Source organism: Melanerpes formicivorus, unplaced genomic scaffold (genome assembly GCF_026170545.1).
Source record: "Melanerpes formicivorus ecotype bairdi unplaced genomic scaffold, bMelFor1.0.p_v2 SCAF_2, whole genome shotgun sequence".
Taxonomy (NCBI): domain Eukaryota; kingdom Metazoa; phylum Chordata; class Aves; order Piciformes; family Picidae; genus Melanerpes; species Melanerpes formicivorus.
In genome coordinates this window covers 25107810-25130874 of record NW_027142354.1, presented here as the reverse complement: position 1 = coordinate 25130874, position 23065 = coordinate 25107810, and the positions used below count along the sequence as shown (strand labels likewise).

General features: G+C 54.6%; 2 long non-coding RNA genes across 2 annotated transcripts; both read right to left on the bottom strand.

The window, feature by feature from the left end:
* Positions 1-1827: 1827 nt before the first annotated feature.
* On the bottom strand, positions 1828-12313 carry LOC137445674 (uncharacterized). Its single transcript, XR_010988454.1, has 3 exons — positions 11645-12313; positions 6495-6579; positions 1828-2155 (listed from the first exon to the last, which is right to left on the bottom strand). It is a non-coding gene; the product is annotated as an uncharacterized lncRNA (long non-coding RNA).
* Positions 12314-18418: 6105 nt separating this feature from the next.
* LOC137445671 (uncharacterized) lies at positions 18419-22211 on the bottom strand. Its single transcript, XR_010988451.1, has 3 exons — positions 21727-22211; positions 20238-20375; positions 18419-18645 (listed from the first exon to the last, which is right to left on the bottom strand). It is a non-coding gene; the product is annotated as an uncharacterized lncRNA (long non-coding RNA).
* Between the last annotated feature and the right edge of the window lie 854 nt (positions 22212-23065).

Below are 23065 nucleotides of genomic sequence, written 5' to 3'. Positions count from 1 at the left end.
GCAAATGCACCTGCAGGCTGCTGCTCAAGGCCACCTGTGAAGCCAGGAGCAACATCTTCTGCCCTGGCCTTGTCAGCTCTCTGTGAGACACAGAGGCTGTCCCCAGGCGAAGGCAGCTCCCCTCTGGCTGTGGAGCAGGAGGTGGTAACCACCCTGTGCCCTGGCAGGTGCGGAGGGCTGTGCTGGAGTTCATCAGGGAGCTGCTCAGCTCCAGCTGCCAGAGCTGCTGGCCATGGGATGTGCTGGGGCACATCTTCACCGAGTTCCAACGGGTATCAGGCACACACTCTCACCCCTGTACACCCCCACCCACTCTGCACACACATAGCTTGTGCACACACTCACTCCTGTGCACACACACCCCCATGCACACTCTCCCGCCTGTGCACAGACACTCATCCCTTTGCGCATACACACACCCCCTGTGCACACACACCCCTGTGCAGACCCCTCTGCATACCTGCACACTGTGTGCACACACCATGTGCACACACACTCACCCCTGTGCACACCCCCTGTGTACACACACTCACTGCTTTGCACACCCCCTATGCATACCTGCACACACCATGTTCACATCCCCTGTGCACACACACTCACCCCTGTGCACATGCCCTGTGCACATCCACATACACCATGTGAACACCGCCTGTGCACACACTCACCCCTGTGCACAACCCCTGGGCACATGCATACACACCCTTTGCACACATTCATCCCTGTGCAAACACTGACCCCCATGCATACCCCCTGTGCACACACACTCACTGCTGCGCATATCCCCTGTGCACACACAGTCACCCCCATGCACACACACTCCTTGTGCACACACAGTGACCCCTGTGCACACCGCCTGTGCACGCACACTCACTCACCCCTGTGCACAACCCCTGGGCACGTGCATGCACACCCTGTGCACACATTCACCCCTGTGCACACACTGACCCCCATGCACACCCCCTGTGCACACTCACTCACCGCTGTGCACACCCCCCATGCACACGCACTCACCCCTGTACATCCCCAACCCCTCTGCACACACACTCCCTATGCACACTCTCCACGTTGTGCTCACACACACAACCTTTGCACACACCGACATCCTATGCTCACACCACTGTGCATACCCCCGCCGTGTGCACACACACTCATCCCTGTGCACACACCCACACCCCAGTGCATACACTCTCCCCTGTGCACACACCCCCTCTCACCCCTGTGCACACACCCCTGTGGACATACACACTCAGCCTTGTGCACACACACCCCTCTGTGTGCACACACAACCTATGCACACACATTCTGTGCACAACCTGAGCCCTGTGCACACAAACAGGCACACAGCCACCATGCACACACTCTTCCCGTGCACACCCCCCCACCACCACCCACACACCCCCCCACCCACACTCTCCCCACGCACACCCCCCCACCCTATGGACACACCCCCACCCATGTGCACACCCACACTTACCCTGTGCACACACCCCTGTGCACACCCACACAACCTGTGCACACACAACTATGCACACACACCCACGCACAAACACATATCCCTATGCACACACACACCCCTGTGCACACACACATCCTGTGCTCACACACACACTCGTTTGCACACATGCCCATGGACACACACTCTCACCCCTGTGCACACACACTCAGAGCCTGAACACACACACCCCCTGTGCACACCCTCAGCCCTGTGCACACACACAGGCACACACACCACGCACACACTCACCCCTGTGCACACGCTCACCCCTGTGCACATTGGTGCCACTGCTACACCTGACACAAGTGCATCTGCTTTTGCATTCCCCTCCACCAAAAATCCTGGCAAGTTTGTGTGGCTCTTAACATGCAAAACATAAGAAGGAGCACATCAGTTTTGAATCTCAGTCCACAGCAGTTTTAAAACTCCAAAAAGCTTCTCCTGGTTAACATGACCCAGGACAGCTTTATCCAGATGCTGCACCAACCCAGCTGCATAGGCTGAACCCGTAACGATGTTAACAGGGCAGGAAAACTGCTGAAATACCATAGTCACAGCTCTTAACTCAGCCTTCTTGGTATTCCAGGCTGTTTTGCCATCAATCACCATCATACTGCACGATGGCAGCTTTGCCTCTTCTTCCCAAGTCTCCAGTGAACGCTGTGGGACCGAGCACAGGGTTAGCTTGACTGAACGGCTTTTGTGCAAATCAAATTTGTCCAATGGATGGGAAGGCAGATGATAGCCAATGTGACCTGTATAATTTGCCATTGCTGCTTGCAGTGCTGAACTGTTAGGAAGGCACCATTCACAATACTCACTTTGCACTGGTATCACAATGTTTTTCTGGATCCTTTGCCAACAATTCCACACAGCAAGCTCTTGTCTTCATAATGATCTGAGCCAAAAGCTCAGACAGGCCAGGAGCAGTTTTCTTGTTTTTAAAAGGTAAAAATGCCCTTTCTGAAACATGAAGAGGATCTTGCCAATCAGAGTTCCACTGTGCAAGCAGTGCAAAAGGTATCAGATCGTCTGTTAAAATAAACACCTGAACTGATACAGCCAAATAAATTCTCCATACATGATTTTTGTGAATAGCTTTTTCTACTTCTTCAATTACCTGCTTTGCTTCTGGAGTCAGAACTTGTGGTGCAGAAATGTCTGAGTCCCCTGTTAGCAGTTCTAAGAGCGGTCGCAATTTAGAGGATGTCCTCTCCTGGGGGGTACTGAGGGACCCATATATCGTCCCAACCCATCCCACAGGGAGGTCTGCTCCCTACCAGGGGCACGGGTTAGGGACATTGCAAGGAGACTCCCTAAATTAATCCAGCCTACTGACTATTACCCTCTGCTGGTGATACAGGCTGGGAGTGATGAGATTGACAGGAAGGGCACCAGGGCGATTAAGAAGGAATTCAGGGCCCTTGGACAATTGATTGATGGGGCAGGAGCTCAAGCGGTGTTCTGCTCAGTTCCCTCAGTGGCAGGGGTGTACACTGAGAGGAATGGGAGAACCCACACCATCAACAATTGGCTCAGGGGATGGTGCCAGTGCCAGAACTTTGGGTTCTTTGACCATGGGACAACTTTCACCACACCTGACCTGCTGGGTCCCGATGGGGTGCATCTATCTAGAATGGGTAAGAGAGTCCTGGCACTGGAGTTGGCAGGGCTCATTAGGAGGGCTTTAAACTAGGTCTGAAGGGGGTGGGTGAGGCAATCGGTCCCTCTGCAGAGGTAAGAGTAGGGCACAAGGTCGGGTCAGTTGAGAAGTCAGGAACCCAGCTGTGATGCATGTACACCAATGCACGCAGCCTGGGCAACAAGCAAGAGGAGTTGGAGGTCCTGATCCATCAGGATGACTATGATGTAGTCGCCATCTCAGAAACTCGGTGGGACAACACCCACGGTTGGAGTGCTACACTGGGGGGCTATAGGCTCTTTAGGAGAGACAGGTGAGGGAGAAGAGGAGGAGGGGTGGCTCTGTATATTAGGCAATCACTCTCTGCCACACAACTTGAGGTGGAAGATGAGGGAGTTGAGAGCCTGTGGGTTAAAATCAGAGGGCAGCCTAACAAATCTGACATTCTGGTTGAAATTTGTTACAGACTACCCAACCAGGATGAGGAGGCTGATGAATTGTTCTGCAAGTAGCTGGAGGCTGTCTCAAGATCATCAGATCTTGTCCTTGTTGGCGACTTCAACCTCCCAGATATCTGCTGGGAACTTAATTCAGCAGGGAGGAGGCAGTCCAGAAGATTCCTGGAGTGCATGGAGGGCTGCTTCCTGACACAGCTGTTAAGCGAGCCTACCAGGGGACAGGCTCTGCTTGACCTGCTGTTCTGCAACAGGGAAGGGCTGGTGGGACACGTGATCGTGGGAGGCTGCCTAGGGCACGAGACCACGAGATAGTGAAGTTTTCAATATGCAGGGAGATAGGGAGGAGCACCAACAGAACCCTCACCTTGGACTTCCAAAAGGCAAACTTCAGCCTGTTTAAGAAACTTATTTGTAAAGTCCCCTGGGTGCCAGCCCTCATGAACCAAGGGGTTCAGGAGGGTTGGACCTACTTCAAACAGGAGCTCTTGAAGGCACAGGAACTGGCAGTTCCCACGTGCCGGAAGGCAAGCCGGTGGGGAAGGCGACCGGCCTGGATGAGCAAGCAGCTCCTGGAGGATTTAAGGGGGAAGAAGAGGCTGTATCACCTTTGGAAGGAGGGGAAGGCTTCTCAAGGTATGTTCAAGGAAGCTGTTAGATTATGTAGGAATAAAATTAGGGAGGCAAAGGCCCAGCTGGAACTGAAGCTGGCCACCTCTGTGAAAGACAATAAAAAGCATTTTTATAAATATATCAACAATAAGAAGAAGGGCAGGAAGAACCTGCACTCCCTATTGGACCTGGAGGGGAACACTGTGACTGAAGATGAGGAAAAGGCTGAGGTCCTGAACACCTTCTTTGCCTCAATGTTTAACAGCAGGGCAGGAGTTCAGGACGAGTGGCCTCCTGAGCTGGGCGCTGGGGTCGGGGAGCAGTGTAATGCCCCGGTAATCCATGAGGAATTAGTTCAGGACCTGCTGAGCCACTTGGACACTCACAAGTCCATGGGACTGGATGGGATCCATCCTAGGGTGCTGAGAGAGCTGGCAGATGTACTGGCCAGGCCGCTCTCCATCATTTTCCTCCAGTCCTGGCTCACCGGTGAGGTCCCAGGTGACTGGAAACTGGCCAATATGGTCCCCATCCATAAGAAGGGTCAGATGGAGGAACCTGGAAACTCCAGGCCAGTCAGCCTGACCTCAGTGCCAGGGAAAGTGATGGAGCAGATTATCCTGGTGGCAATAACTGCGCACCTGAAGGATGGCCAAGGGCTCAGGTCCAGCCAACATGGATTTAGGAGGAGCAGGTCCTGCCTCTCCAACCTGATCTCTTTCTATGATCAGGTGACCCGCCTGGTGGACGTGGGGAGGCCTGTGGATGTGGTCTACCTGGACTTCAGCAAGGCCTTTGACACCGTTCCCCACAGCAAACTGCTGGCTAAGCTGTCAGCTCGTGGCTTGGACCACTACACTCTGTGCTGGGTTAGGAATTGGCTGGAGGGCCGGGCCCAGAGAGTGGTGGTGAATGGTGCCACATCCAGCTGGCGGCCAGTCACCAGTGGTGTCCCCCAGGGATCAGTGCTGGGCCCTGTCCTCTTCAACATCTTCATCGATGATCTGGATGAGGGGATCGAGTCAGTCATCAGCACATTTGCAGATGACACCAAGTTAGGAGCAGATGTTAGTCAGTTAGAGGGTAGAAAGGCTCTGCAGAGGGACCTCGACCGACTGGACAGATGGGCAGAGTCCAATGGGATGGCATTCAACAAGTCCAAGTGCCGAGTGCTGCACTTTGGCTACGGCAATCCCATGCAGAGCTACAGGCTGGGGTCAGAGTGGCTGGAGAGCTGCCAAACAGAGAGGGACCTGGGTGTGCTGATCGACAACCACCTAAACATGAGCCAGCAGTGTGCCCAGGTGGCCAAGAGGGCCAATAGCATCCTGGCCTGCATTAGGAACAGTGTGGCCAGCAGGAGAAGGGAAGTCATTGTGCCCCTGTACTCTGCTTTGGTTAGGCCGCACCTTGAGTACTGTGTCCAGTTCTGGGCCCCTCAGTTTAAGAAGGACATCGAAACACTTGAGCGTGTCCAGAGAAGGGCAACAAGGCTGGGGAGAGGCCTTGAACGCAAGCCCTATGAGGAGAGGCTGGGGGAGCTGGGATTGTTTAGCCTGGAGAAGAGGAGGCTCAGGGGTGACCTCATTGCCCTCTACAACTGCCTGAGGGGTGCTTGTGGCCAGGAAGGGGTTGGTCTCTTCTCCCAGGCAACCAGCACCAGAACATGGGGACACAGTCTCAAGCTGCACCAGGGGAGGTTTAGACTCGAGGTGAGGAGGAAGTTCTTCACTGAGCAAGTTGTTCGTCATTGGAACGGGTTGCCCAGGGTGGTGGTTGAGTTACCATCCCTGGAGGCGTTCAAGAGGAGATTGGACATGGCACTTGGTGCCATGGTCTAGTCATGGGGTCTGTGTTGATAGGTTGGACTCGATGATCCTCGAGGTCCTTTCCAACCTAAGTTATACTCTGATACTGTGATACTGTGATGTCAACCCTAGATAAGGTCACACCCAATTCATCATTCCTGCTAATTTTTGGACATCATTCAAGGTTTTTACATTTATCTGCAGCTGAATTGGTTGTGGCATTACTGTTTGATCTAACACTTTCACGCCCAGGTACAACCACGGCTGCTGACGTTGTACCTTTTCTGGAGCAATCACTAATCCATAACTTTGTAGTGACTTGTGCACCTCAGTTTCCATTTCAGCTAGCATTGTTTGTGCAGGAGCTGCCAATAAGCTGTCATCCATCTAGTGGTAACAGTAGCCTAATGGAAACGCAGCCCGATAAGGACTCGGTGCTTTTGCCACAAACCACTGACCAAGAGTTGGTGAGTTTTGCATACCTTGAGGTAAAACTTTCCACTGACACCTTTCGGCCAGGTCACTGTTGTTCACTGAGGGCAGCGTGAATGCAAATTTCTCCGTGTCCTGTTTAGCAAGAGGAATAGTAAAGAAACAGTCAGATCTATTATCACAATTTCCCATTGCATTGGTATCATGGTCGGTGAAGGCAACCCTGCTTGCAGAGCCCCCATGGCAGCCATCACCTCACTGATCTTTCTCGGACCATGTAACAAATGCTGTTTGCCTGATTTCTTTATCGCGAACACGGGCGTGTTCCAAGGACACTGTGAGATTTCAGTGTGTCCTGCAGCTGACCGTTCCTCAACTAAAAGGAGCGGGGCAGTGAGCTTTTCGTGGCTGAGGGGCTGTTGGTCCACCCAGACAGGCTTCTCTGTTAGCCGTGTCAGTGCCAGCGTGGGCTGTGTCATGCCCTGCATTGCCATGACCCCTAGCAAAAATCTGTCCTGATTTTCACTCCCCGCTGCCCCAGACAGTCTCACACACACCCCCTGTGCACACACTCACCCTGTTGCACACACACACCCACCCTGTGCACACACTCACCCCTCTGCACACACACCCCCACCCTGTGCACACACTCACCCTGCTGCACACACACACACGCACCCTGGCACACACTCAAGCCTGTGCGCACACACACATGCTGTCCACATACACACACTCACTACTGTGCACACACACATGCCCTGTGCACACACAGAGCCTGTGCACAGACTCACCCCGTGCACACACACTCCTTTGCACGCACAGTCACCATTGTGCATGCACACACCCTATGCACACACATGCATCCTATGTACACACAGATGCCCTGTGCACACACGCTCACCCCTGTACCCACATCCTTGTGCACACACCCCCCCGTGCACACACTCACCCCCATGCACACACCTCCCGTGCACACACACAGAGTGCACACATGCCTGTGCACCCCCCGTGCACGCATTCACCCCCCCATGCACATACACACTGTGCACACACTCACTGCCCATGCACACATGCATCCCTGTGCACACACACACCCCCCTGTGTACACACACCCCTTGCACACACGCACACACTCACCCCTGTGTACACACACACCCTTGCGCGCACACACACACACACACACACTGTGCACACATTGACCCCTGTGCACACCCCACTGTGCACACACTCAGCCCAGGACACACACTGTGCACACACTCACCCCCCCCTGCACACAGACACACTGTGCACACACACCCCGTACACACACAGACACTGTGCACACATTCACCTGTGTGCAAACACCCCACCATGCACAAACACACCCCCGTGCACACACACAGACTGTGCACACACTCAGCCCTGTGCACACACAGAGACTGTGCACACACTTACCCCTGTGCACACACACTGTGCACACACTCACCCCCCTGTGCACACACACTGTGCATACACACACACTGTGCACACACATACACTGTGCAAACACTCAGACCTGTACACACACTCTGTGCACACATTCACCCCTGCACCCCCCCATGCACACCCCCCTGTGCACACCCCCTGTGAACACACTTACCCCCGTGCACACACACAATGTGCACACACACACTGTGCACACACTCACCCCTATGCACACACACACTGAGCACACACTCACCCCTGTGCCCACCCCTCTGTGAACACCCCCTCGTGCACACACTCACCGCCCAGGCACAAACTCATCCCTGTGCACACACACCCCTTGCACACACTCACTGCCTGTGAACACACACATGCTGTGCACACACTCACCCCTGTGCACACAACCCTGTTCACACACTCTCCACCTGTGTACACACTCAGCCCCATGCACACACACACGCTGTGCACACACCGCCTTGCACACACTCACTGCCTGTGAACACACACATGGCTCACATACACTCCCCCCTGTGCACACACCCCCGTGCAGATACTCACCCCTGTGCACACACTCAGCCCTGTGCACACACACCCCTTGCACACACTGACTGCCTGAGAACACATACATGCTGTGCACACACTCACCCCTGTGCACAGACCCCCGTTCACACACTCTCTGCCTGTGCACACACTCACCCCCTGTGCAAACACACACACTGTGCACAAACTCAACCCTGTGCACACACCCCTGTGCACACACTCATCCCTGTGCACACACACACTGCACACACTCACCCCCGTGCGCACACACACACACTGTGCACACACTCCCCCCTGTGCACACACTCTCGTGCACACACTCACCACCTGTGCACACACCCCCCGTGCACACACTCACCCCTGTGCACACACACTGTGCACACACTCACCCCTGAGCACATACCCCCCATGCACACACTCACCACTGTGCACACATACTGTGCACACACTCATCCCTGTGCACACACATGCACACACTGTGCACACACTCAACCCTGTGCACACACACACTGTTCACACACTCACCCCTGTGCACACCTCCCATGTACACACTCACCCTTGTGCACTCACACACATTGTGCACACACTCAACCCTGTGCACACACCCCCATGCACGCACTTATGCCTGTGTGCACACACACTGTGCACACACTCAACCCTGTGCACACACCCCCATGCACACACTCACGCCTCTGTGCACACACACTGTGCACACACTCACCCCTGTGCACACACACACTGTGCACACACTCACCCCTGAGCACATACACCCATGCACACACTCCTGCCTGTGCACACACACTGTGCACACACTCACCCCTGTGCACACCTCCCATGTACACACTCACCCTTGTGCACTCACACACATTGTGCACACACTCAACCCTGTGCACACCCCCCCGTGCACGCACTTATGCCTGTGTGCACACACACTGTACACACACTCAACCCTGTGCACACACCCCCATGCACACACTCACGCCTCTGTGCACACACACTGTGCACACACTCACCCCTGAGCACATACCCCCCATGCACACACTCACCACTGTGCACACATACTGTGCACACACTCATCCCTGTGCACACACATGCACACACTGTGCACACACTCAACCCTGTGCACACACACACTGTTCACACACTCACCCCTGTGCACACCTCCCATGTACACACTCACCCTTGTGCACTCACACACATTGTGCACACACTCAACCCTGTGCACACACCCCCGTGCACGCACTTATGCCTGTGTGCACACACACTGTGCACACACTCAACCCTGTGCACACACCCCCATGCACACACTCACGCCTCTGTGCACACACACTGTGCACACACTCACCCCTGTGCACACACACACTGTGCACACACTCACCCCTGAGCACATACCCCCATGCACACACTCAACCCTGTGCACACACACACTGTGCACACACTCACCCCTGTGCACACACACACTGTGCACACACGCACCCCTGTGCACACACCCCCATGCACACACTCCTGCCTGTGCACACACACTGCGCACACACTCAACCTTGTGCACACACCCCCATGCACACACTCATGCCTCTGTGCACACACACTGTGCACACACTCACCGCTGTACACACTCACCCCCGTGCATGCACTCACCCCCGTGCACACACACACACTGTGCACACACGCACCCCTGTGCACACACCCCCATGCACACACTCACGCCTCTGTGCACACACACTGTGCACACACTCACCCCTGAGCACACACCCCCATGCACAAACTCACCACTGTGCACAGATACTGTGCACACACTCACGCCATGCACACCCTCCCGTGCATACACTCGCCCCCTGTACACACACACATACTGTGCACACACTCACCCCATGCACACCCTCCCGTGCATACACTCGCCCCCTGTACACACACACATACTGTGCACACACTCACCCCATGCACACCCTCCCGTGCATACACTCGCCCCCTGTACACACACACATACTGTGCACACACTCACCCCATGCACACCCTCCCGTGCATACACTCGCCCCCTGTACACACACACATACTGTGCACACACTCACCCCATGCACACCCTCCCGTGCATACACTCGCCCCCTGTACACACACACATACTGTGCACACACTCACCCCATGCACACCCTCCCGTGCATACACTCGCCCCCTGTACACACACACACATACTGTGCACACACTCACCCCATGCACACCCTCCCGTGCATACACTCGCCCCCTGTACACACACACATACTGTGCACACACTCACCCCATGCACACCCTCCCGTGCATACACTCGCCCCCTGTACACACACACATACTGTGCACACACTCACCCCATGCACACCCTCCCGTGCATACACTCGCCCCCTGTACACACACACATACTGTGCACACACTCACCCCATGCACACCCTCCCGTGCATACACTCGCCCCCTGTACACACACACATACTGTGCACACACTCACCCCATGCACACCCTCCCGTGCATACACTCGCCCCCTGTACACACACACACATACTGTGCACACACTCACCCCATGCACACCCTCCCGTGCATACACTCGCCCCCTGTACACACACACATACTGTGCACACACTCACCCCATGCACACCCTCCCGTGCATACACTCGCCCCCTGTACACACACACATACTGTGCACACACTCACCCCATGCACACCCTCCCGTGCATACACTCGCCCCCTGTACACACACACATACTGTGCACACACTCACCCCATGCACACCCTCCCGTGCATACACTCGACCCCTGTACACACACACATACTGTGCACACACTCACCCCTGAGCACATAACCCCCATGCACAAACTCACCACTGTGCACAGATACTGTGCACACACTCACCCCTGCCAGTTCTGCAGACCAAACTTCTCCATGGTTACTAGTGTAACCTCTTTCCATCTAATTAGCTTCCATTGACCTTAAGTCAATGGTGCAATTACAGGTTCCAGCAAATGACTCACACCCTTTCATCACTGGGATGCAGGTGGTCAGTTTTTTCATGCTGAGCCCTGTATTTGCATATTTAAGTAGTTTCTAAAAGAAGAGCAGGCTGGAGATACAAAACCTGCACCATTTCAACCTGTATCCTGTACAGTAAATCACCTGATAAGGGTATCATTTTTTTCAGGCAGCTGAATAACAGCACATGAGCAGAATGACAGAATCATAAGCAGCCACAACTTACATTTCAATGGGCAAAATCCATTGATCTTGTCTGCGTCCAAGTCTGATGTGGTTCCACACCAGAACGAGCAATCAGATCTGTGCCAGCATCTGTGCAGTCAGCACACCACTGATCACCAAAGTTGGAAGGGTGCTCCAGGTGCTCTGATTTGAAAACTGGAGAAAGAGCTTCTTCCTCGGTGGCACCATCATATGTCCTTTCCTTCCTCAGTCACAAGCTGGCTGCAGCAACCCGATGGGCTCTGCAGCACCACAGACTCTGCCTTGTTAGCCTAAGGTAACTGCAGGCAGGCAGGGCACAGGATTGACAGTGGTCTTCTTCCTGGGACCTTGCCATGGCTCTCTATCCTCCCCCAGTGCATCTTTCTTCATAGTTGCAACACTTCTCTCTCTTAAAGCATCCTACCTAGATCCATCCCACTTGTCCGCCATTTACAGCCGTCCAGGAGATCCTTTAGGAGGCTCAGTGCTGTCCCCTCATGGAGGCTGTAAGGGCTTCCCACACTTCTGATCCTTTCAGGAGCAGAGGACAAGACCTTTCCACAGCTTCTCTCTACAGGACATGACAATGAGCATGGAGGAGTCTCCAGAGGACAGCAGCTCCTCCATAACAGCCAGCACCAGGCAGGCAACCCAGGCAGAGCACACAGGAGCCAGGCTGGATGTTAGGAAGAAGTTCTTCATAGAAAGAGAGATTGGCCATTGGAATGTGCTGCCCAGGGAGGTGGTGGAGTCACCATCACGGGAGGTGTTTAGGAAGAGACTGGATCAGGCATTTGGTGTCATGGTTTAGTTGATTAGATGGTGTTGGGTGATAGGTTGGACTTGATGATATCAAAGGTCACTTCCAACTTGGTTAATTCTATTCTATTCTATAGGCAGACTGTCTGCACACCATACAGCAAGGCAGGCTCAGCATGGCCTCCTCTGTGTGTAGAAGACATCTGACTGCCTGTCCCACTGTCAACTACTTGACCATGAGCTGCACAGCACCAATAAGATAATAAAAAGCATTTTTATAAATACATTAATCCTAAAAAGTGGGCAAGAACCTCCACTCCTTATTGGACCTGGAGGGTAACACTGTAACTAAGATGAGGAAAAGACTGAGGTTCTAAATCATAGTAGTATCAGTCAAGGTTGGAAGGGATCACAAGGATCATCTAGTTCCACCCCCCTGCCATGGGCAGGGACACCCCACACTAGATCAGGCTGGCCAGAGCCTCATCCAGCCTGGGCTTAAACACCTCCAGGGAAGGGGCCACAACCACCTCCCTGGACAACCTATTCCAGAGCTTCACCACTCTCATGGTGAAGAACCTCCTCCTCACATCCAGCCTGAATCTCCCCACCTCCAGCTTCATTCCATTCCCCCTAGTCCTATCACTACCTGAGATCCTGAGAAGTCCTTCCCCAGCCTTCCTGTAGGCCCCCTTCAGATACTGGAAGGCCACAATTAGGTCACCTCGGAGCCTTCTCTTCTCCAGACTGAACAGCCCCAACTCCTTCAGTCTGTCCTCATAGGAGAGGTGCTCCAGCCCTCTGATCATCCTCGTGGCCCTTCTCTGGACACGCTCCAGCACCTCCACATCCCTCTTCACAGTATCACAGTATCACTTAGGTTGGAAAGGACCTCGGGGATCATCAAGTCCAACCTATCAACACAGACCCCATGACTAGACCATGGCACCCACTGCCTCGTCCAATCTCCCCTTGAACGCCTCCAGGGTCGATGACTCAACCACCTCCCTGGGCAACCCATTCCAATGACAAATGACTCGCTCGGTGAAGAACTTCCTCTTCACCTCGAGTCTAAACCTCCCCTGGCGCAGCTTGAGACTGTGTCCCCTTGTTCTGGTGCTGGTTGCCTGGGAGAAGAGGCCAACCCCTTCCTGGCTACAACCACCCTTCAGGTAGTTGTAGAGGGCAATGAGGTCACCCCTGAGCCTCCTCTTGTAATAGGGGCTCCAGAACTGGAGGCAGTACTCCAGGTGGGGTCTCACCAGGGCTGAGTAGAGGGGGAGAATCACCTCCCTTGACCTGCTGGACACAGTTCTCCTGGTGCAGCCCAGGATCTGATTGGCTTTGCGGGCTGCAAGTGCACATTGAGAGCTCATGTTGAGCTTCTCATCCACCAGCACCCCCAAGTCTCTCTCCTCAGGGCTGCTTTCCAGCCACTCACTGCCCAGCCTGTATTTGTGCCTGGGATTGCCTCGACCCAGATGCAGGACCCTGCACTTGCTCTTGTTGAACCTCATGAGGTTGGCTTGTGCCCACCTCTCCAGCCTGTCAAGGTCCCTCTGGATGGCCTCCCTTCCCTCCAGCGTGTCTGCTGCACCACACAGCTTGGTGTCATCAGCAAACTTGCTGAGGGTGCACTCAATGCCACTGTCCATGGCACCCACAAAGATGTTGAACAAGACAGGTCCCAGGACTGATCCCTGAGGGACTCCGCTTGTCCCTGGCCTCCACTGGGACATGGAGCCATTGACAGCCACTCTTTGGGTGCGGCCATCAAGCCAGTTCCTTATCCATCTAGTGGCCCACCCATCAAACCCATGTGTCACCAGTTTGGAGACCAGGATGTGGTGCGGGACAGTGTCGAAGGCTTTGCTCAGGTCCAGGTAAATGACATCAGTTGCTCGCCCCTCATCTATTAGTTTTGTCACCTGCTCATAGAAGGCCACCAGGTTGGTCAGGCAGGATTTGCCCTTGGCAAAGCCATGCTGACTGTTCCAAATCACCTCTTCACTATTCTTCTGAGCCAGTAGTGCCTCCAGGAGGATCTGCTCCATGATCTTTCCAGGCACAGAGGTGAGACTGACTGGCCTGTAGTTCCCTGGCTCCTCCTTCTTACCCGTTTTGAAAATGGGGGCAATGTTTCCCCTTTTCCAGTCTGTGGGGACTTCCCCAGACTGCCATACCTTCTTTGCCTCCATTTTTAACAGTAAGGCAGGAAGACTTCAAGATAACTGGCCTCCTGAAGTGGTAGATGGGGTCAGGGAGCAGTGTAGTACCCCCCAAATCCATGAGGAATTAGGCTTGGGACTTGCTGAGCCACTTGGATTCTCACAAGTCCATGGGACCAGATGGGATCCATCCTAGGGTGCTGAGAGAGCTGGCAAATGAGCTGGCCAGGCCACTAGCCATCATTTTCCTCCAGTCCTGGCTCACTGGAGAGCTTCCAGACAACTGGAAACTGGCTAATGTGATGCCCATCCACAAGAAGGGGCGGATGGAGGAACCTAGAAACTCCAGGCCAGTCAGCCTGACCTCAGTGCCAGGAAAGATTATGGAGCAGATCATCTTGGGGGCAATCACAGTGCACCTGAAGGATGGCCAAGGGATCAGGCCCAGCCAGCATGGATTTAGGAAGGGCAGGCTTCACCAACCTGATCTCCTTCTATGATCAGGTGACTGCCTGGTGGATGTGGGGCAGGCTGTGGATGTAGTCTACCTGGACTTCAGCAAGGCCTTTGACACCATCCCCCACAGCAAACTCCTGGCCAAGCTGTCAGCCCCTGGCTTGGACAGCAGCACTCTGAGCTGGGTTGGAACTGGCTGGAGGGCCGAGCCCAGAGAGTGGTGGTGAATGGTGCCACATCCAGCTGGCAGCCAGGCACTAGTGGTGTCCCCCAGAGATCACTGCTAAGCCCCATCCTGTTTAACATCTTCATTGATGTTCTGGATGAGGGGATTGAATCAGTCATCAGCAAATTTGCAGATGACACCAAGCTGGGGGCAGGTGTTGATCTGTCAGAGGGAAGAAGGGGTCTCCAGAGGGACCTTGACCGACTGGACAGATGGGCAGAGTGCAACATGATGGCATTCAACAAGTCCAAGTGCTGGGTGCTGCACTTTGGCCACAACAACCCCATGCAGAGCTACAGGCTGGGGTCAGAGTGGCTGAGAGCAGTCAGGCAGAAAGGGACCTGGGGGTACTGATTGACAGGCAGCTGAACATGAGGCAGCACTGTGCCCAGGGGCCAAGAAGGCCAATGGCATCCTGGCCTGCATCAGGAACAGTGTGACCAGGAGGAGCAGGGAAGTCATTGTGGCCCTGGACTCAGCACTGGTTAGGCCATACCTTGAGTCCTGTGTCCAGTCCTGGGCCCCTCAGTTTAAGAAGGACATTGAGAATCTTGAATGTGTCCAGAGAAGGGCAACGAGGCTGGGGAGAGGTTTGGAGCACAGCCCTGTGAGGAGAGGCTGAGTGAGCCGGGGTTGTTTAGCCTGGAGAAGAGGAGGCTCAGGGGAGACCTTCTTGCTGTCTACAAATACCTGAAGGGAGGTTGTAGCCAGAAGGGGATTGGTCTCTTCTCCCAGGCAACCAGCACCAGAACAAGAGGACACAGTTGAAAGCTGCGCCAGGGGAGGTTTAGGCTGGGGTTGAGGAGAAAGTTCTTCAGATAGAGTTGTTGGCCATTGGAATGTGCTGCCCAGGGAGGTGGTGGAGTCACCATCCCTGGAGGTGTTCAAGAGGGGTTGGACATGGTACTTGGTGCCATGGTTTAGTAGGCATGTGACAGGTTGGACTTGATGATCTTTGAGGTCTTTTCCGACCTTGTTGATTCTATGATTCTAAGAAGATGAGAAGCAGGGGTGCAGGCTTTTTCTTCCTGCCCCCCAAGAAATAGTGCCAGGGAGAGGGTCTAGAGCAGATTGCTACCATGGGGCAATGATCTCCACAGCCAGCTCATGGACACCATAGACTAGGAGTTCTCAGTAGGGCTAAGGAGAAGTTGTCCTGCAAGTGGTGACCACACTCCCCAGGGTGACACAGCTGCAGGGCCTTGCAAAGGAAGCTCCCAGTTGTTTCCCTCTGCCAGTACTGCCTGCAGCTGGCCACAATGGCCAGAGAGGCCCCTGAGGTGAGGGCCTCCTGTGCACTTGGATGGGCACCATGAGGGGATCTCAGCCCAAGGAGAGCCCCTCTGGGAGCCCCCCTCTCCCCAGGTGAGATGTGGGGCTGTGCCCCAGGGCTGTCACCTGGGTGTGCAAGGTGCTCTGTGACATCACAGAGCCCTGCTGTGCTGCAGGGGAGACGCAGAGCTGTGGCAAGGGCACTGCTCCAGTACTACCAGCAGCAGCAGCAGTGGCAGCTGCATTGGTAGTGAGCACAACATGGGGAAGGCTCAACAGGCCATGTCACTCACCCTTCTCCTGCTCCTGGTGGCCCTGCCAGGCTGGGAGGTTGAGGCTGTGCCTTGGCAAAGGCAGGGATCAGGTAGGTGGGCAGGTGACTGCTGTTCATCCAAGTCCCCTGGCATTAGCTACCCTGCAGATCTGAAGTGTCTTGAAAGTTCTCCTGGGAGCTTCCCTGTTGTGCTTGTCCACAGCCAGGGCTGCAGGTGATAGAGACCCAGTGTCACAGCTGGCTTCTGGGGCTGACACTCAAAGAGGTGTTGGGGGGCTGATGGCTTTTTTTATTTTTTGGCTGTCAGTTCAAAACCCAAATGTGAGTGAGGTGTCTCTTGTGAGCGGGAGAACATCACCCTGCTGTCTGTGTGCTGTGCCAGTGTGATCCCCTCAGGGTCCTGCTGTTGGCTTCGGACAGTGTATGTCACAGGCTCTGAGGGGAGTTTCTGCTGTTTGGTTGCAGATGCAGGTGTGGGGAGAGAATCTGCAGCTCCTCAGCTGGATCCTGTGCCAGAGCCCACCTGGCATCCCAGGGGTGAGTGGTCCCTCTTGACTGCCCTGGCACAGCGAGCGCTCACCTTCAACATCCTCCTTGTGACAAAGCTAACTTGGGACTTTCCCTTCAGGCCCTCAGAGAGCCAAGCACATGGCTGCAAAAGGAAAATCCTACCAACACACTTCAGAACTCCTAAAGGCAATCCTGAAGGACCTGGAGGGATCAGCCCATGGTGAGCTGCTTGAGCTCTCTGACTCCAGCTGTGTTTTAGAGAACTTGCTGTGCTTTTAGAATACATAGAATAGAATACGTAGAATAAACCAGGTTGGAAGAGACCTTCAAGATCATCACGTCCAACCCATCAACCAATCCAACCCACCTAAACAACTAACCCATGGCACCAAGCACCCCATCGAGTCTCCTCCTGAACACCTCCAATGATGGTGACTCCACCACCTCCCCAGGCAGCCCATTCCAATGGGCAATCATTCTCTCTGTATAGAACTTCTTCCTAACATCCAACCTAAACCTCCCCTGGTGCAGGGGGCACTCTGGGCTCTTCATTGCCACTTGGGAAAGTGCCCAGCACATGGTGCAAGCCCTGGCATCTCAGACCAGCCTGTGCATCTCTTACCCTTCCCATGTGATGGAGCTACCATGATGGGAAGTGCTTCTCCAAAGGGCTCCTTCCTCAGCCTCTTCCTGTCCTCTCTGTGGGCAGTAATTTATCTCCATCTTGCAGCTGGCCAAAAGCACCAAGTGGGATGGGATCAAATCACAGGCAACCTCCTGGTCTCTCAGCAAGTCAGGAGTCTCCTGGTAAACTGGGCAGTGCCTCATGCTTCCATTTTCCTCCTTGAGTGGCACATTGTTTGGATCTAGTGAGTGGGTGACCCCCAAAGGCCTGGGCTTTGTTCCTAAGCCTCACTGTTGTGTTTTGATAAGTGCTGCTCCCTGAAGACAGCCTGTGCCTGCTGAGTGCCTTCTAGTGACACTGACAGACTCTCTCTCTACAGAGACGGTCCGTGAGACCAAGGAGAAAGAGGTGCTGCAGGAAGGAGGCCACAGACCCAAAGTGCCAGTCCCAGCCCAGGAAACAGGGGAAGGTAATTGCTGTCTTTTGGTAATCCAAGTCATCAATCTCCATTCCAGGGTGCCTTGCAGGCTCCCTCCTCCCCCTCTGCACATCATCGGAGAAGGCTCCCAGCAGCGCACAGGGCACACTGACACAGAATTGTTCCTCCAGATGAGGCTGGCAGGAAGAGCACAAACCCTGGGGATGCTTCCGATTTCCAGAAGTATTGCATAGAAGGCGTCATGGCCATCTTGGGCTCCATACTCTTTGGGATGCTGCTGTGCTGCGTGCTCTGTGTGTGGAAGAAGAGAAGAGAGTGAGTTGCTGGGAGGGTGCTGTGCCACACACCTGCATTAGATGGCTGCTATTGGCAGGCACAGATGGGGGATTTGGGAGGGCCCAGCTAGTTCCTGGGCAAACTCTGCTGAGGTTTCTGCTGCAGGGTGTTGGAACTGGTCTCTCAGTACCTGGGCTGTCTTTCCTGAAACCCCTTTTTACTGTGGAATGTTTGAGGTAAAAGTGGCCCTGCCTCAGCAAGAGCAGAGCCACTGACAGTGCCTGCCAAGTCCTGCCCAGCTTTAGGCCCCTGGGTCGGCCAGGCTCGGGTAGCCTTCATAGCACAGGCAGAGCAGGCAGATTGGGATGGTCAGGGCCAGGACGAGCCGTGGGCAGGTGAGCAGAGCCCAGGTGAGGGCTGCAGGCTGCCCTCTTTTCTGCACGGAGCTCTCTGTGCCCCAGCTCCCACGTGCAGCTGGCTGCCCTACCTGAGCTGTGGCAGGGCCTCAGCAGCCTCTTCTCCCTGCAGGCGCCGCTCTGCAGCTGTGTGAGCCCAGGGCACCAGCAGCAGCTGCCCCTCGCACCGGGATGGACAGGGCACGGCTTTGGGACGCATCCAGCCTGGGACACATCCGGAGACTCCTGACTGACCCTGGCTCCTCTTTGTCATTAATAAACACAGAACAGCAGCACAGTTGTCTGAGTCCTAACGGCAGCAAAGCCAGGAATTCCCCAACCCTGGCCCAGGCCTGTGTGACACACAGGGACATGGCTGGCCCACAGTGTCTGCAGTCGGGGAGCTGGGCAGGGGACCTGCTGACGGGCTGGGGGTGCCCAGCTTCCCTCAAGGGACCAGCCTGCTAAATTCTGAGCCACAGAGGAACAGGTCATCACCCCCCACCTACAGCACCGTGGGCTAAGCCCAAGTCCTGTTGGAGGAGATAGTGGAACACTGAAGAAAGGGACTCCTGATCAGGGTGTCCTTGATGGTTGAAACATCCTAGACAAATATGGGATAGGACTTTCCCTATGTGAGCACTCCCCAGGGGTCAGTGCAGTTGCTCCTTTACCATCCACCCTCAGGATGCCAGCAGGGTGACACTGTCCCTGGAGAATCACCTACATCCTCCTGCTTTTGTAATTCCCACCAATTGCTCTGCTGCACTGTGTTTATCAGCTGGAGCCATGGCCTCACACCTCTGCTGTTGATCCAGCACCAGTATTTCAACTGCAAAGGCAGCCTGGAACTGCACTGCAACCTGCTCCTTCAAGCTAGGAGCTAGAAAGGAGAGCAGAAACATTCTGCATCATCAAAGTTCTGCCTTTTCCTAAGGAGTAGACACAGCAAATTGAAAAACCAAGCTTCCAGACTGAGGAAATGATACCTTCTGCTGCTGTCATTTGTGGCCATTTCAGACTTACCAGAGCCAAAAACGACAAGGAAACAGAACTTAGGTTCCTTTCCCTGTCCCCTCTCCCCTTTCCCAGTAGGGAGAAAAAGGAATTAGGCAGGAGAAGAGGAAGAGGTAAAACAAGAATAGGCTTGCATCAAACTCTCCTGGGCTGGGCTTAAGCCAGCACATCATTTTAGATTGGCAGCCCACTAACCTTGTAAATCTGCAGGCTTCTCTCAGCAACTGAGAAGATTTTTCTGGACACAAGAGCATGAAGCACACAGAGAGCAGGGAATCCTTCACCACAAGAGTTGTTCACATCAGCTTCACTATCAGGAAGGAGACTGACAACCTGCAGAGGGGGAACATCCATACTGGCACATGCTTTGGGAAGAATTGACAGCACAGTCTTACAGTGCTGATGCTCTACACTGCCTAGCTAATTCCTGTTTGTCTCTCTCCCAATACAGAAACCCAGAGGGGAGGGAGGGGAGGGGAGGGGAGGGGAGGGGGACAAGAAGGAGCAGGACAGTTTTGCCCATTTCCTGGTTCTGAAATTTCCTGGCTGAGTTTTGCACTGTTTCCTTTGTGTTGGTGCCCATGGGGAAGCAGAGGAGCAGCCAGGAGAGCCAAGGTATCACTCAGGAACCTGACTGTGGTGAGGGGAGGAACCTGACTGTGGTGAGGGGAGGAACCTGCAGCTGAATTCACAAGGCAACATGGGCTTGCTGTTCTAAAGGTGGCAAGTCAAGCAGTATGTCCTCTCCAGTGCAGCCAACATTCATGGGAGGAGACAGATGGTAGCACCTTCCCCTTGCACCACCACACCAAATTGCCATGGCTCAGGTGAAGGAGGAAGCCTGGGGGAAGACTCAGGGCTCAGATTTCTTACTAGAGATGGAGGACTTCCAAGAGTGTCCAAAAGAGAACCTGTGGAAATTCCCCTCCCTTGCTGTGTGAGAATAGGCTGAGAGAGCTGAAACTCTTCAGCTGGGAGAGGGGAAGGTTGGGGGGACGTTTGTGTGGAAGGCACACTGTCCATGGGAGGGATGAAGATGAGGTAGCCAGGCTCTTCCCCAGAGCGTGCCCTGAGAGGATCAGAATTCACAGGCACAAACTAAAGCCCAGGATATTCCACCTGTAGCTGGGAAATCTTTTTCCCTGTTGGAGGGACAGATGCTCACACAAGTTGCCTGTGAGGCTGGGGAGTCTCTGTCCTTGCAGATACTCAAAACCCAAGGGGATCTCCTGCTGGGCAACCTGTTCTAAGGTGAGCCTGCTTGAGCAGAGGGCTTGGATCAGAAGACCTCCCGACCTCAGCCCCTCTGTCCAATTCTCTGCTTTGGTTTCACTCCCAAAGCCTCTGAGCCCAGCCCTGATGCCTACTGGAAAGGATGTTGGGACAAGGACTAATCCCAAACTGCTCCCTGAAGGTCCCTCACCAAGCAAACTGGCTCATGGCAGACATAGTCAGAGGAAAGCAAAGATCCTTTGATTGTGGCCATCAGCTGGGGGCAGCAGCCAGAGCGCTTCAGCCACCAGGCACAATGAATCAGCACATGCAAGGACAGGGCCAGCAAGCTCAGACCAAGGCACAGGGACAAGGAGAGGCAGAGTGTTGGTTCCCTCTCCCTGGGCTGCAACACTCATTGGAAACTGGCTATGGCCCGGAGGAGAGAGCTGCTGCTGGCAGTGCCACTCACCTGAGCTTCTTCAGCCTCTGGAACTTCCTGATCTTCCTCAGTCCTCATCCAACCCTTTTTCTTGTCCTCTTCTGCTGCTGGAGGTTCCTTTCCTCTGCACAGGTCTCCTCTTTTTCCTACTCTGCTTCGATTTCACTCCTAGAGCCTCTAAGCTCAGCCCTGACACCTGCTGGTAAGGAACCCGAACAAGGAACGACCCCAAAGTGCTCCAGTTTGGTTCCTGGCAGAACAGCCTCCCCCTGGGCCAGAGCCCTGCAGGCAGACTCAGGCCCTTGGGGCTCTCAGGAGCTGCAGCCCAGCAGTCACCACCACTCAGCCCATCACAGGGGCTCAGCACCGGCAGCCAGGGAGTCAGACAGCAGCCATCAGGGGCAGAGGCAAGACCAGACAGGACTTGGCTCCCCTCTCTCTGGGTAGCAGCATGCATGAGAAACTCCCTGCCCCCTCCCTGGGGCAGTCCTGGCTCAGGCGGGTGACAGTCCAGGCTGGGGTAGGGGGCACAGACCCTCCCCACTCCCCTCGCCCCCAAAAGCCTCCCTCAGGGAGCTGGGGGGGGAGGGGGGGGGGGGGGTAGTCCTGGCACAGCCATGGGGACTTGATGTGCTGCAGGGCCCACCCCTTGCCTGAGCACTGGCCTCTGATTGGCTCTGGGTGCTGTCACTCTGCCCCGGCTGAGGCTGTCTGATTGGCTGCTGGGCACCGGCCACAAAGAAGTGGAGGTTGAAGGAGTTCCCAAAGTCCCTGTGCCTCTCACCGCCTGGCTGCTGAGGCTGCGGCTGGGAGGGAGGGTGGCTGCTGGAATTGTGAGCTGAGCTGCCCTGCTGCTGCAGGAGGAAACATCTGGGTGCTGCTGAGGCCTTTCTCCTTGGTGGTGCTCCCTGTCTCAGAAGGTTGGGTGAAGCAGAAGTCAGACTCTCCGCAGAGAGGGTGGCCAGCAGAAATTCACGGAGGCTCTCCTCCTGCTCTGCTGTGCCTTAGGGAGGCTGCAGCTGGAGTCCTGGTCCTGGCTCCAGCTCTGGGCTCTCCAGATCAAAGGAGACAGTAAACTGCTGGAGAGAGGAGAGGGGAGGCTTTGAAGATGCTGAAGGGCCTGGAGCATCTCTGTGAGGAGCAAAGGCTGAGAGCCCTGGTGATTTAGAGAAAGACACAAGAGACTCATTAAGTTTCTTGTATTATGCTTCTGTTTAGGTGCCTGAAACAGGTAGAATAATTTCAAAAGACCTGTGTACCTTCGGAGAGTTTTGGGCAAACTTTTATACAAAAAGTTATCTGTCTAACATGACGGAGGCATGTTAATACTTGACAGAAAAAGTCCAGATGCTTCCTATCTATACAAAGG